At 40.3% G+C, this 14,828-nt stretch overlaps 1 long non-coding RNA gene across 1 annotated transcript in view; it reads right to left on the reverse strand.

The window, feature by feature from the left end:
* Positions 1–14,294, reverse strand: part of LOC116653789 (uncharacterized) — a 36,045-nt gene extending 21,751 nt beyond the window's left edge. Inside the window, exons 1-2 of the long non-coding RNA XR_004308244.2 lie at positions 13,966–14,294; positions 9,126–9,255 (exon numbers count right to left, since the gene is read on the reverse strand). This is a non-coding gene — a long non-coding RNA (uncharacterized LOC116653789). The remainder of the gene's footprint in view (positions 1–9,125; positions 9,256–13,965) is intronic.
* Positions 14,295–14,828: the final 534 nt, after the last annotated feature.

The raw sequence follows: 14,828 nt of genomic DNA on the forward strand, positions 1-14,828 counted from the left end.
ACAAGCTCCTAATAGCAATAAAACCTTTTAACTGTCTGATGTAGAACATGCTCCCACCAAACCACCACATATTATGGTAATTGGCTGCAATTTCTGAATCTTTCATTGTAAAGTTACCAAGAGTTAGGTAGAACTAAAATGTGAAGCCAGAATCCACAGTTCAGTTGCTTATCCTTCATTATTATTATCATTATTGTGTTTTCTATATAATATACAGAATCAGCATGAGGCCCAGCAGCAGCAGCCTCTTCTATTCTGTTCTAAGGTTGCTGATTCTCGTGTTGTTCTTGTTTCTCTATATTTAAACACACAGCTTTTTTAGCCCTTCTACCAGCTATCATCTAAACAGAGTAGTATAATGTGCAAATTAACCACATTCCAGTCACCTCATGTGTTCATTCAGTGGAACACTGGAAGTTCAGAAAATGAAAGGAAACTTGACTTCAAGACTGTAATTTTCTTTATGAAGTGAAATAAGCACATTGCTTGTTTTCTATCCCTTCTTAAGAATTTTCAACTCTAATCTCATCCAGCATCCCATGAAAAGAAATGCAAAATTCAGTAAACTATAAAAATAAAAACAGAATCCACAGCAGAAAAGTGGAATCTGACGTGAGGCTCCCTAGTGATTAACCTGCAGTTTAAAGCCATATGTCCAGCTGACATGACTATCATGCCACACGATCCTTCATAGGCTGGCAACCTGTTTACTTGAGAAGGGCAATCCTATTGGTATCTAGCAGCAAGCTCTGAAAAAGAAGCTGTCATTTCATGTCTCTGAAACATCCCTGACTTAATGTACAAGGCGCCAAGAAACAAAGCACAGGAAAAATGAAAGGAAAAAAAAAAAAAAAAATACAAGGAAGGAGGGGAGGAGGGGGGGGGGGGGGGGGGGGGGGGGGGGAGAGAAGAAACTATTGCAAATCTACAGTATTTCCAGACCAAAACTTGGTGTTCGGACACAAATCCTGTCAGGCTCTATCTGCATTAAAATGGTTGGAACTGTGAATACAAGCAAGGTTTACAGAAGAAATACATGCTAGAAACACAAACCAGGATAACTGGACCACCCCCTTTTCTTCTTCATAAGAGGGAGGAACTGCTTCCTTTCTGAAGTTCTTGCTGTTTGTATGGAAGTTGATGGCTTGGACTTTGCTCAGATCATAAAACCACAGCATGCAATTTCTATCTGCTTCCTGTAATAGTCGGACAATACTTTCATTACAGCGTAAATTAGAGTAATCCTTTATTATTGCTATTGTCAAAGGCTGCTTTAATTAGACTCACTTAAGGTTTTGCTAAGGCTTTTTGACAGGAGAGTGCATGATTATTACACAGTTACCAACGTGTTTCCAGCCCTGTTACTAACACAGCTCCTTAAGAGTACTCAGAAGTGAAACAAAACCCAGGCCATAAGGTAACTGCTGTGCCCCCAAAAAACCTTAGATAGAGTCACTCTTTCCACTGCAACCTTTGTACAAGTTTGTGGGAAAAAGACCTCAGGAGTAATAGGAACAGAAGATGCCTACAATGACACCAAATACTTCAGTGCAATGTATTACCAAAACATTGTAACTACGGGGAGTTCACTTTGGTGAAACATAAAAGGGCATATTGGTTTGATACCAGATCTACTCTATAGGATTCCACTGAACTCTGCTTAGCCTTGCCTTTTTGGTACCTCTGCCTTTCTGGTATTAACTCATTAACCATCAGCAGTGGGAAATCTGCACAGTGAAAACAGAACTGGCATCACTCAGTGCCACGTTATCTCACAAACGTCGGCAGTGAATCAAAGCCTGCTGTCTCAGTCATGCATCAACATTTTGAACAGTCACATAGCTGGAGGTATTTTTAGGGCATTTTACAAGAATTCCATTGTTAAAGCAATAACTTTTTCAAGTTGATGTTTCACTGGAAATAAGCAGAAAGAAGCCAACAATCCTAGAACACGAGAAGGGAAATAATCACGCATCACAACACCTTCCTTAGTGTACACTCAGGATAAAAACCTCCCCACTGCTGCCTTAAGAAAGGCAGACACCTTACTTATCCCCTGTAAACCCGCTAACGGTAGATTACCGCTAAGGCTGACTGACACTCGAGCCTTTCCAGTGCACGATCGGGTTTGAACAGAACGTTTAAACCATCATGTTCACGTCTTTGAGAAAAACACTACGCTGGGGGCAGGGGGCCGATTAAAACCCGCACGGCGAGTGATGGCGGGGATCGGGGCCAACGGAGACAGCCCGGCCCGGGGCTGCGCGGCGGGGAGAGGCGGCTGTGGCCCGGCACGGTCCTCGAGCATCCCCTAGCGGAGCACGGGATGGTTTTGCCCGAGCCTGGCTGCTCTGGCCGGCCTGGGCGGAAAGGAGTCGTGAAAGTGTGGCGGGGACGAGCTGTCTCTTGCACCCTTACCCATTTTTTCCCACTTGGGGCACTCGCAAAAGAAATTACAAGCCAGACGTGTCCAAAAATGTCAAACTGCCTACAGCCCAGACCCTGGCCAAAGCCTGGATGCACAGGAATGAGGGATGTGACAAAATCAGCTTGACATGAAATGAGAATGAAATAGAAGGATGAAAAGCTCCTGCGAAGTTTCTCCTATATGTCACTTCATTTGAACAAGAAAGGGAGGAATGAACGTACAGAAAGCAAACAGTGCCAACAAAGTCAGCCCTAACTCATGACTAATCATTGCTGCTTTGCTCACATCAAAGGTCCCACAACGCACAGGGACAGAGCCCTTACAAGCACGAGGGCTGCTGCTAAGCCCCCAAACCCAGTGTCTCCACATGCCCTCTCCTACATCCTTGTAATTTCCAAAACACGGAGGACCGGGTCCTGTCTTGCTCAGAAACTGGGGCTACCTCAGATCAGGCTTGCTGGCTTGCAGCCACCTCCTGGTGGGGGGAACCAACACACCACTCGCTATCTGCCCCACTGAACTACTTCCTCTCTACAGACAGGGCCAGTCACAGCTGCTAATGAGGCACCTCCATGGGTCAGGACATCTCACATAGCATGCTTCTACTGCCGGGCCACTGTAACCAGCTGCAAGTTGCTTTACCAGCTGAAAACATGAGGCAAAGCACATCAGCTCCAGCACAATGCACAATTCATGCCCACATCCTGGGAAAGACCTGCTTTTGGTCTTTCCAGGGGCTCAAAGGGTACCCACGGCCCAATTCTACAGCTGTTTTCCTAATTTGCCTTGTTTCCTTCCACACATAAAAACATAGCCTGGCATTTTGCAAAGTATTGCTGTAAATCCAACATTTCATTATAGCTGCATCACATTTAAGATGCACTCCACCTCAGACAAATCGTTTCTCCAAAAAATAAAACAAAAAAAAACATGGTAAGAGGGAGGAACTACATAACATTCAGGGTTCCTTCCAGCCCAAGCCATTCTGTGATTCTTTTTCAAAGCCTTTTCTCCTGCACTGACATAACACAGAAAGGAATGTCAGTGTAAGAACCTGCCCAGTACACAGAACAAGCAGCCCAGTCACTGATCCTAAGGGACACGCTGTCATCCCAGGAAAAAGAAGCAAGCAAATCACACAAACATCCTACTTTTGATAGTGGAGATGAGCCTGTTTAAGCAGTTTGCAGCACTAACTCACGCCATAAACGTCTCAGCAATTTAAGGCATTATTGCACAATCTAATGGATGTTTAAAGATGTTACAGATCTCAGTAGCAAGCGAAAGCCATACCAGGTTACTGTCACCTGCTTTAGCACAGACAGGGATAGAAGATCTCACATACACATGCAGAAATTTCTCTCTCGCAGCATTAATTTCTTCCTTTCTTGGGGAGCAGCCCAGCTCTGTCTGTTGAGAGCAGCCCCGTGCAAATTCCCTGTCAGCCCTTTGGTGCAGAACTGCCACTTGAAACTGCAGCACAAAGCTGAGAGTGGTGCCAGACTGTGGGCTGTACCTGCTCTCCCCAGCACAGGAACAGCCCTCCCCCACACTGCCCTTTTACTTCTCCAGCATTTCTATTCCCCTCTCCCCCTCTCCTCTCTCTTTGCAGTTCTAATAGACACCAGCAGCCAAACCCAGACCAGAACAGGTTTTTTTTCCATGGTCATACAGATCCAGGTGAGTCAGACCTGACTCTTGTCTGCTCCCTGCTGGGGCTGTGCTGCAGGTTGCCTCCAGCACTTCATGAGGAACATTTTCCATTACATTTTTCATTTCCAACTCTCAACCTTTCTATCATATGATTTCAGGTTAAAACAGCAGGAATTTTGTACAGCTTATCTACTTCAATATGATCTTTCTGTCAGCTGCTAGAAAAAGATTAGTAGACATTAAAGCCAAAAGCCAAAATCCAGCTGTGATTCATCTCCAGCTTCACCCTAGAAACTTAACCTCATTCAAAATACCTGAGTTTTTCTATCTAAAACCAAGGATTTGTACACATGAACCATCACTTGTAACCTTAACACTTACCACAACACACTTTCAATGGATGTAACCAGATTTCCTCAGCTGGGCATGTTTTTTCACAATTAACAAAGTCCAAAAGCTTAAATAGAAAATGGCATGTAGTTTCAGCTACTGAACGTGCCTATAGAGGTTGCTCACCACCCTACAGGACCACCAGCACTGCTTTTGCCACAGGCAGGTAAAAGAAGAGTGGCAGAAGAGTCACACAGTTTTAGGCCACCAGCACTAAATGAAAAAGAACTAAAAACATAAATTTACAGGATATTCTCTCTGCCCATCTCTGGCCTTAACACATAATAGCACGTAATAAGAAACTACACACAATAGAAAAATAATACTGAAGTTTTCCATTGCATTCTTAAAAGAAAGGGAAAAGCATCTGACAAGATGTCTTTCTCCAAACCTACAGTGTTTGTCATTCCTGCCAGCCCAGCTCTTCCACAGGATCCAGGGCAAACTTCTGCCATAAGCCTAACAAGTTACATCTCTATTATGATACGTGGTTTATATGTATTGTACTGGATTAGCGATGAGACAAATGTTATTTCCACCATTTTAAATCTATTTCCACATTTCAGAGTGCTCGTATGTTATTTCACAGAATGATATGTACTCTTTCATGAGCTATTATTTCTGTGTCCTGTATTAATTTCTTCTGTGTTTTTCATCTCCCTTGTGCCAGAGCAGTGGTTCCTAAGCTGTAGCCCACAGAATTGAGGCAACCGATCTACAGGAAGGATCCGCAGCTCTGCACTGTCTTCACAATATTGAACAGTTTCAAAAAGGAGGGCACTAATCCTCCCCTGCAAACTATGCCTTGCCAAATACTTGGGCTACACAGTTGCCTAAAGAAAGGCAAAGAAGCTGGGGAGTCACTGTCCCTTTTCTATTCCAAAGAATAATGGCTTCATAATGGAATTTTCCAGTAAGTAAATCTGGTCATACAACCAATTACGATAATTAAGAAATTCACAAAAGTATTTATCTGTCGCAAAGAGTACAGATTCCAGAATTTTGCAAATCCCAGACAGACTTGATCCTCTAATTTACACCAACATCACATTACAATGACCTGTCTACATCTGACATTAAGCATAATTTAATGCTTGTTAATCAACAATGAGACAAAGTGTAAGCCCTGCTTTCCTTATCTAATGCTTTTTTTCTCCTCTGCTGAGAGAGTTAGAGGATTTGTCTGGTTCTGTCTATCATCTTCTTTGGTAAACACCAATCACTGGAGTAAATCTGATAACTAGGCTGACTTCTGACCTCCTCGTTCATATTTGTGTCATATATAAATATGTTGCTGGCAATATTTTCTGGTGGTAAACTACTTGGTTTTTTATTCCGTTAAACAGAAACGTATCGTAGAACAGAACATAAGGGAATTTCAAAGCATTATAAATATAGGATTAGGAAACTTGCCAGCAATATCTATTGCTGACAGCTGACTTTATTAAAGTTCATCAGCATTAATTGCCTCATTGTTGAATGACTTTTGCATGTAATTATCACCAGTCTAAACACAGATTGCCTCAGGTACAGTATCTAATGTGATCATGTGTTCTGAATCCTATTAAAATAGCTGAGATGAAGCAGAGATTATTCTCTCCCTATCAGTAGGGAAGTGTAAGAAGCAAGAGAAACAGGGATAAATGATTTGGCTTAGTCTAAACAGTGTCAGTTTCTCTGTATCATTCCAAGATTTCCAGCAATGCTTTGGTGCCATAGATGCTGAAGGAAAACTTAGAGATGCCAAATCCATACCAGTGTCATTTATCTCAAGGACAAGTGAAAATTCCTTTGCCCCACTAGAAAAGAAAATGCCTGAGGCATGATTGCTAAAATGGGCTTTAAACGTCATGCTATATTTTAATAGACAGAAAGATGGATACATCAATGTCTAAAATAATAATTGTTAGATTATATTTATCAGAACAAGGCAAGGCTGGAATTATAATTTGAAGTTGCCTAAGCTCCAGTATTGTGAGCTAATACCCACAGAGAGAGGACAAAAAAACCCTTCTTTGAACTTCTATTCTGTTTTAAGATGTTTTCAAGATCTAAAGGCTCAGCATCAAAGACAAAATTTCATACATTTTACACCAGCCTAAAACCTTCATACCATGTTGCTTTCCCATTCCCAAACTCTACTGTCTCAATAAAAAATAAATAAATCAATTACAGTTTCCTTTCCCATTTTGAGACTCACACTACTTTTTTGAAAGTTTACAAGCAATAAACACATTAAGGTTCAAAAATGTGTGTATATATACATACCTATACGTAATTCTGCTCTTACATTTACTTTAGGTCTTGGAAAGGATCACCACAAAAGCTTCTGCATTGTCTTAGGAATGAGTTGCTTGCTAGTGCCAAATGCCCGCCATTCTCATGCACACACACACCTCTGTGCATAACTAACTAGCATCTAACAGGCTTCTGCTGTGACTTCTCAGCAAAATTTATATTCACAGTAGTGTTTCAGCCATAGATTTAACAGCAAATGACTTCAAAACTGTTACACGGTATTTAAAAATACAGCATGAAAAACTATTGAACTACTTTAAGTAGTCAATAAAGACTTGACTGCGGAGCACAAACAGCTTCAGGAATTCTGTAATATTTTTAAACAGTACTAAGCAGTTCTTGATTTGATTTTGTGTGTTGCAAAAGGCTTTTGTGGCCTTCTTGTAAGAAAAGTAGCTGCATACAAATGCTTGAATAAAGGCAAGACTTGTCGCATATTGCCTTCCCTTTCCCCTCCTCACATTGCTTTTTCTCTCAAGTTTATGAGCATTAATAACTAGAAGCACTGATGTAGCCTTTTAGGGTATTAGACCGAACCTGTAAATTAATGCATTGGTTCATCACAATTCATTAATCAAGTCTGTGTTGGATTTAACAGACAGCAGATTATTAAAGACACCAAATTACACAGACGAAAAAACCCAGCTCCCAGAGGGTCAGATGTAATGTGAATGGTTTTGCATAAAACCATAAACCTGCTATTAAATTAAAAACTGGCAAAAATTATGTCCACTGCTTATCTAAAGTAATTTTTTTTAAAAGGATGTTACGCTAATTTACTTCTTAACTGGTCCTGGTTACACAGCAAAGGACTAAAGGTTAACTGCAATGGCTCCTCTGATGCTTGGTTAAGCAACTTACACTAACATATCCTGACTGAGGTGAAGAAATTAATGAAATTACTACTGTAATTCATTACTAATGGAGAATTGTCAATGCTTTCAGCCAGCAGTTCACACAAATTTTCTGCAGACACGGAGACCTCGTACACTGACTCATGCTCTTAGACTTGTTACTCTTATTTCAAGTCCCAGCACCATTCATCAGCCAAACTCTATGCCACGCGATATAGCAAAGTTTAGCAACCTTTGATCTCAATATCTGAGGTCTTTCTATGTCTGTGACACAGGTTTATGAACAAAGAAAAAATAACATATAATTTTCAGCATCAATCTAAGGAATACTAAAATAAACAGCTCTTAGAGGCAGAATTGCTGCAACCAGCAACCACAGTATAACAAACATAGGAAAGACGGTAATTTGACAACTAACAATGCCAAATGCAAACAGTACAAATGAGTATAAATTCCATAAATCAATTACCATTTTAAAGGACATTTATAATAAAGTACTGAGGTAGTAAAGAGCCCATTGTGCTACCAAGTCTTCTTCTCCCTGATTTCCCTACAGTACAGCTAGAAAATCAAACAAAGATAGTATGGCAAAGTCACTCATTCCTGAAAAGAGACTCATCTGTGACTGCTGTAATCATCACCTCCATACAGCAAGAATGTTATGTTCAATCACTTTGACATAAATAAAGTATTAAATACTACTTGGCTACATATAGCATGAAACTCCTAATAGAAGCATTCTTTTATGCTAATTTATGGGACACTGTTGTTTTATGGTCGCGGGGTTATTCTGGGAGGAAGATAATAAAAATAATGTTTATGATCTTCCCATTGATTCACTTTTTGTTTGTGAGCAAGAAAGATACTGTTTGTGATGGTCATAAATACCCCAGAGAAAAGAACTGCACAGCATGGCTCCCTGTACAGCAGCAGGGTTAAATTACACGAACAAAAAAGAAATTCTAAATATCGGTACAGATTATCCCAAGGAGAAGAGCAGAATTAAAAGAAGTAGGGAAATCCTTGCCCATACAAGAACTCAGCAAAAGCACACCCACTGCTCTCCTGTGCTTCCCCCAACATGAAATGGAAAGAAGATCCAGCATAGCAAGAGCAACATCAGAACAGCAAGTGCTTTTAATGGAGGTAGACAGCAGATTTGCTGTGACAACCTTCCCTCACAGCAGGGTACTGCTGATGGTAACCAGCAAGCCTGACTAGAGAAGTCCCCATACATCACCTAAATGTCAGACAGCATCCTTGGGAGAAACCAGTGAAAGCAAAAGGCACAAGGAGGTGAACCAGAGAAGATCCCCCCTGCAGATGATGCTCATTCCTTATATTCAGTCCAGAATCATCTTGCTGGCTGCTCTCAGGGACCAAGGGCTGAGGCAGGCAGGATCCCAGCAGTCTCTGGATGGCATTTCTCAGGCTAAGTTTTTGCCAGGTTCAGAAATGAGAATTTCTCTTAATTCAGTGAAAGGTATTACAAGAACACTTACTAAACAACAGATAGACCCAGCGTCAAAGAGCAAAGGAGCCACAGCACACAGTGAGAGCACAGCAACGAGCAAGGTGTCTGTCATCTTCACAGTTGACTCTCCTGGGGGCTCAAAAATTTGGTAATGCAACCTAGAAACCAAAGGAAAGATAAGGTCTTCAGGGACAAAGCATGCTTGGAATTTATTTAATCTAAATGCCTCTGGTTATGTTATTTAACACATGAAAATGACTTACACTTCTAAGATAATTCTCACTAACATCATGTGGGTACCACCCTTGTGCACACATCTGTACCACTAGGCTGTAACACACTTTTGCACTGTCCTTCTGCCAGTATCACAGGCCCAGTCTCTACTTCAGACACAGGAGTTGTAATAGCCAATGATGCAATTTATTAACTTTTCCTTCAAGCTTTTGGGATATTACAGTTTTGCTTTAGAACTCAGTGGGATAGTCTGCTCAGTCCTATTCCTCTGCAGACCCGAGGAACTTGCACAGCAACCCAACCTGTCAGACTGCTGCCAAAATGCTCCCAACCACGTGGGGAGGTTGGAGAGAAACGTAAACCACAGATGCAAGACTGTTGTAATAGCTGAGCTTTTCTGTATTACGAGCCATTTTTCCTTTGTGTGATATTGTAAGATATTTACTGTACGTATCATACAGACATGCATATCACAGGATATTGCAAGGACAAACTGAACAACAAATTACACCTTCTAACACCACAAAAAATTAAAAATACGGTTGAATCTATTCCTTAATTATATCAACTCTGCAAAGAATAACATGATTTAAATGCATTATGCAAATGCTTTTAATTTATGACAGATTGCTACTTCAAATACAAGTATTAAATCTCTATCAGATTCGTTGAGGTAATGCACTAATATGCATCACTGAGGTCTTAAATTCCTAAGTAGCAGTAGTGTTTGTTAGATGCAAATAAGGATTACTTTAATTAAAATACTATCCTCAGCATCTCAGATGATTTAATCCAAATCTTTATATAGGGCACATTCATTATCTATCTTCAGTTAATAAAGATACGACCTACTTTGGTTACATTTTAGAATTTAATGTTGATTACCATTTTGTTAATAGAAATAAGATTCTAAAGACTTTAAAGACAAGCCGAAAGCAATTTTGCCAGCCTAATTAAAATACTATTTAATGGCCTCAGAAGGAGCTCTACAGTTATTCATAACTGTAGATGCAGAATTTTTAGAAATGTTTTTAAGATATTGAATTAGACATCCAAATCCTAAAAGTACACCTAAAGATAACAAGGGAGATTTATAACCAATGAGCTTAAAACACAGCCTGAAGAGAGCCGGCAAAGAACTCCTAAGCCCCACAGGGACTCTTTTGAACAAAGAGAGCTGTCCTGATAAACTCAACAAGACTACTCACTTCTGTAGGAGGCGGCCCATACCATGTGTCTTGGCAGAAGCAAGGCTTAAATTAATCATAACACTCCAAACGGAGCGTCAAGTTTCTGCTAAGTAGTAGTTTCCAAGGAGATATGATGCTTATCAAAATACTCTGAGGCACTGCAGCCTGTCAGATCTAAGACAGTATTTGAACGGGATAGTCACTTCTTACCAAAATGTAGCTTCTTCTGGATTAAATCAAGGTCACTATAAGTTCAGTGAGAAGGCAATGTTTGAGGGGAGCAGTGGAAGCACACCTCCTAACACAAAGCTTCTCGTGTGACTACTGCTGCAGGATTGCAGGGGTTGAACAGGGCAAAGAGCAGCTTGCTTCTTCCTATCCACATGGGAGAAAAATGTGCATCCTATAGAGACAGTGTCAGGATTTGTTCTTCAGACTCCCACATTTCAATATCCTAAAACACTATACTCGCTTTTGAAGCTAAGAATGTAAGGTGATGGCTGAATGAGAAGCCTTGCCCATTCACCACCCAGCAAAAACATGAGTGCAAACAATTTATCTTACTAGACCAAATTCAGATTGGCCACCTCTAGTTATTACTGGATTCAGTTTATTTTAAGGTTTCAAGAAACACAATCTTTATGGCCTTCTACTAAAACTTATTATCAAATCCTACATTGTCAACCCAGTAGAGTTGTGGCTGGGTCCTATACTGCTGATAGGTACTCCTCCCTTCCTGGCTCCCAGACATACTTGCAGAAAAACACATAGTGGCTCATGTTTCCCTCCATTTCTTTTGCCACTCTTGGTCCAAGAGCAGCAGTCACAGCCAGCACAAATATACCACCTTGCACACACCTGCTGGCCTATCCTCCTTGATCCTGGACAACCAATCACTGCACGCAAGGAGTTAATGTCATTAGACAAGGGATTTTTAAGCCTAAAACAACCCGATGACATTAGAAAGCTCACTGTAAATTTTACATAAAGAGATCTTGTCTCTTTATCGTGTACATAAATGTCACCCACTGAAAGACTGTTGTCACAAATGTCTCCCGTGAGTGCTGGATCTGTCGGTAACGCAGCACAGAAGATGATTGTTCTTCTCTTAACCTGCACTTTTCAGTAATTATTAATTCCTTAAACATTTAAAATAGATCTTTCCACTGGTGCTTTCACCTCCCCAGGTCACTGCAGGAATGTGAGCCCACATGGCTCATAGTCCCCTTTCAACACTCATTTTCAAAGACACACAAAGCACAGCCAAACCAAGAGTCAAAAGCAGGCTCCTAAGGCTAAGATCTGTTTTTCCCCTGAACTCTTCTGTATGTTAATAAAACTCCCTTTTGCTGGGTTTCATGCATGAGACAAGGGATTCTAGAATACCCTTTATCTCACAGAAAGCACAATAGTCAGAATTTTTCCCCTTTCAACTCCCAGCTACTCCTTTCCACATAAGCACAGACTGAAAAGATGATAAGGGCAGTATTTTAGCAGATCTGTCCCTCTCCCTTCCCGTATTATTAAGAAAGTGGGGGGAAAAAAAATTGTGAAAAAAAAACAAACATTACCTTGAAAATGGAGGCTGGCTTTGGTGAGATAAGCCACTCCTCCATGTCGCATATTCCACCAAAGGGATTCATATTGGGCTCGGTATCTTCTAATGGTTTCATCAGTTAACATTAAATTGCTTTCAGATAGGAATAGAAGAATTTTCCTTGCGCTGCACTAAATAATTTGCCTTTATATAGGCTGCATAAACTGCATTTCTGAAGAGGAGCAAACAATTATTGTTCCATTTATATAAGTGATAGTGTATGGCTTCTCACAGATTGGCAGCCTGCATCCCACACTGTTTGTGTTTGGCTGTGCGGTTCACTCTCTGTGTCTGGCCATTTTCTTACACTGGGCAAAAGGAAAACTATTTCACAGCGAGAACACATAACTGTGCTGCATAGCACAGATCTTTGAAGTGAGATCTTCCTGCCCTCAGATGGCCTTTAGTGTCAGTGCTTGAAATGCTCTCATGGAAACAATCCCTGTAATAACTGGGGCATTTAATGGGATAATGTCCACATAGTGTATGTAACATTTCTGAGGTTTACCAAACTGTGCAACAACTCCATTTCTCCTGTTTCTGAGAGCCACGTTTGGTGGTGAAAATTGCATCCTTTTTGCTTTGTGTCCAAAAGTAAAGTTCCACATTTTGGAACAAGTCACATCGTGTTTGACTTGGGGCAAAAACCTGAGCTTTGCTGCAGATTATTTGTTCACATAGTTATTGTTCAAAGGTTTAACATGTTCCAGCATCCCCTCCAGCCTTAGTAGGCAAAAAATAACAATAAAAAAACCCTTGCCCTTACAGTAGCCTTTCAAGTACAGCCTTGCATGACCTAAAGCTGTCACTCCAATTGCCACAAGCTATGTTTTGCCATTAAAGTAATCTTTCCCCAGGCCTCTGGTTTCTCTTCTGCTTGCTACCAGCCAGCATAAAAGCTAAGCCTGTTTCACAACAAGAAAATCTCTCATTCAGAATAAAGAATCAGAACTCTTTAAAAAGACTATTTTCAGTGCTTTAAAAAAAAAAAAATAATAATAATAATAATAATAATAATAATAATAATAATAATAAATTACAAGTGAGATCTACAAATCTGTTAGAAATTGTTCTTCCTGCAAGATGTGCTTCCAAAAGTACATCCCAAACTTTATTTCCTTTGCACTATTGGAAAATGATGAGGTGGCAACTCAATGGCATAAATATAATCTCTTGCTGCTGGCTCAGGAATAAAAATCCTCATTTCTATCCAGTAAAAAAAAAAAACACAAAACCTTAGACTTCCTTGTTACAATTCCTAAAAAGGCCCTGAAATTTTGTAACATTCGCTTCAGCACTTCTAATGATGCGCTGTTAGCAAGAAATATTCTGAGAGCTGTAGCACATTCCTGCTTCAGATTCACAAGAAACGTAACAGTTCATTCCCTCTCAGGTCTCTCAATCACGCTTTCTGCCTAAAGGCAAGAAAACTTTTTTTGCCACTAAACAATTATCCACAAGTCATTTGTTTCAACTCAGCAAAGAATTTACAGGAAAAATATACACACTACGTAAGTAAGAGATTAACTTTCCCTCTGTACAAACCTATTACTTTCCATCTCACCTTGTCCTTATTAGACATGCCATGCCTAACTCATACTGAAAGGGTGTCTTTTACCTCTTACTCACATGAAATTATTGACCCATAACAGGTTTGCAGCAGTTAAACACTGTAACATCACTGATCACCTTGCTATCATTTGAGACTACCTTTGCAATCTATGAGGAACCGAAGCTCAAAAGCCTCCCAAAAACACTGCACAGTTGAGAAAGGACAATGCAACATCCCCACTTAAGGTTTCTATAATATCTATGCAGAAAAACTCTCACAAAAATTAGACACTTACCTGTGTTCTGATCCCACACACAAGCAGACATTTCTTTTGCCACCCTTCCCAGTCCTTCCTTTGCAGAATGCCCATGTTCTGCAGGCAACCAGCTCCTGAAAGCCGCCTCTCACCTCTCAAATCTTTCCAGCCACCTGGAACGCCTGCTTTCCCCTGCTTATAAGAGTTTTTCAGGTTATTGCCTCAACAAAGCCTCTATCATCTCTTGGTCATTTGAGGAAAATTTCTAAGAATTGCTCCAATTCCTTTGCACAACATACAGCTCTTGAGCTATCTTAGTCATCTCTATAGCCATGAAACCTTCCATTACTTGTTCTCAGTTGTGCAGGCTGTTTCTGCTAAAAAAGAGAAAATGACAATGAAGCTACACATTTATTTCAAGCACTTCCATTTGAAGCTTAGATACAGTAGCAACATCTTTGCATATACCCCCTCCCCCCCTCCCCCCAATTCTTTCCAGGGAGTAATCCATCAAAATAAAATAAATTAAATTAAATAACAAAACAGAACAAAATCTTTCTTTTGGCTTCACATCAGCAGTTCTTGATGCTGTCTGTTCCTTTCTAACACCTCCACTTCTACCAAATAAAAAGCCCTCTCTGGCACAGCTCTATCCATACAGCTCTGCTTTTCTTCAGCTTCTCACAAGGGCAGAGCTCTCAGGATTAACTCCATTTGCTTTAAAAAAGAACTGCTTTCTATATGATCCTTGCTGAAAGGTATTCATAGCATACACTTCCATATAAATGTTCCTTGCTTCTGTAAAATACTCCAAATTCAGTGCTTAAGTAGAGACCAACAAAAATATTTTGCATTTTCTTTTTTCTAAGTGCATCCAAGGAACATCAAATGATTATAGCACC

The sequence above is a fragment of the Coturnix japonica genome, chromosome 11, assembly GCF_054131305.1.
Source record: "Coturnix japonica strain WE chromosome 11, WE-NBRP24, whole genome shotgun sequence".
NCBI lineage: Eukaryota > Metazoa > Chordata > Aves > Galliformes > Phasianidae > Coturnix > Coturnix japonica.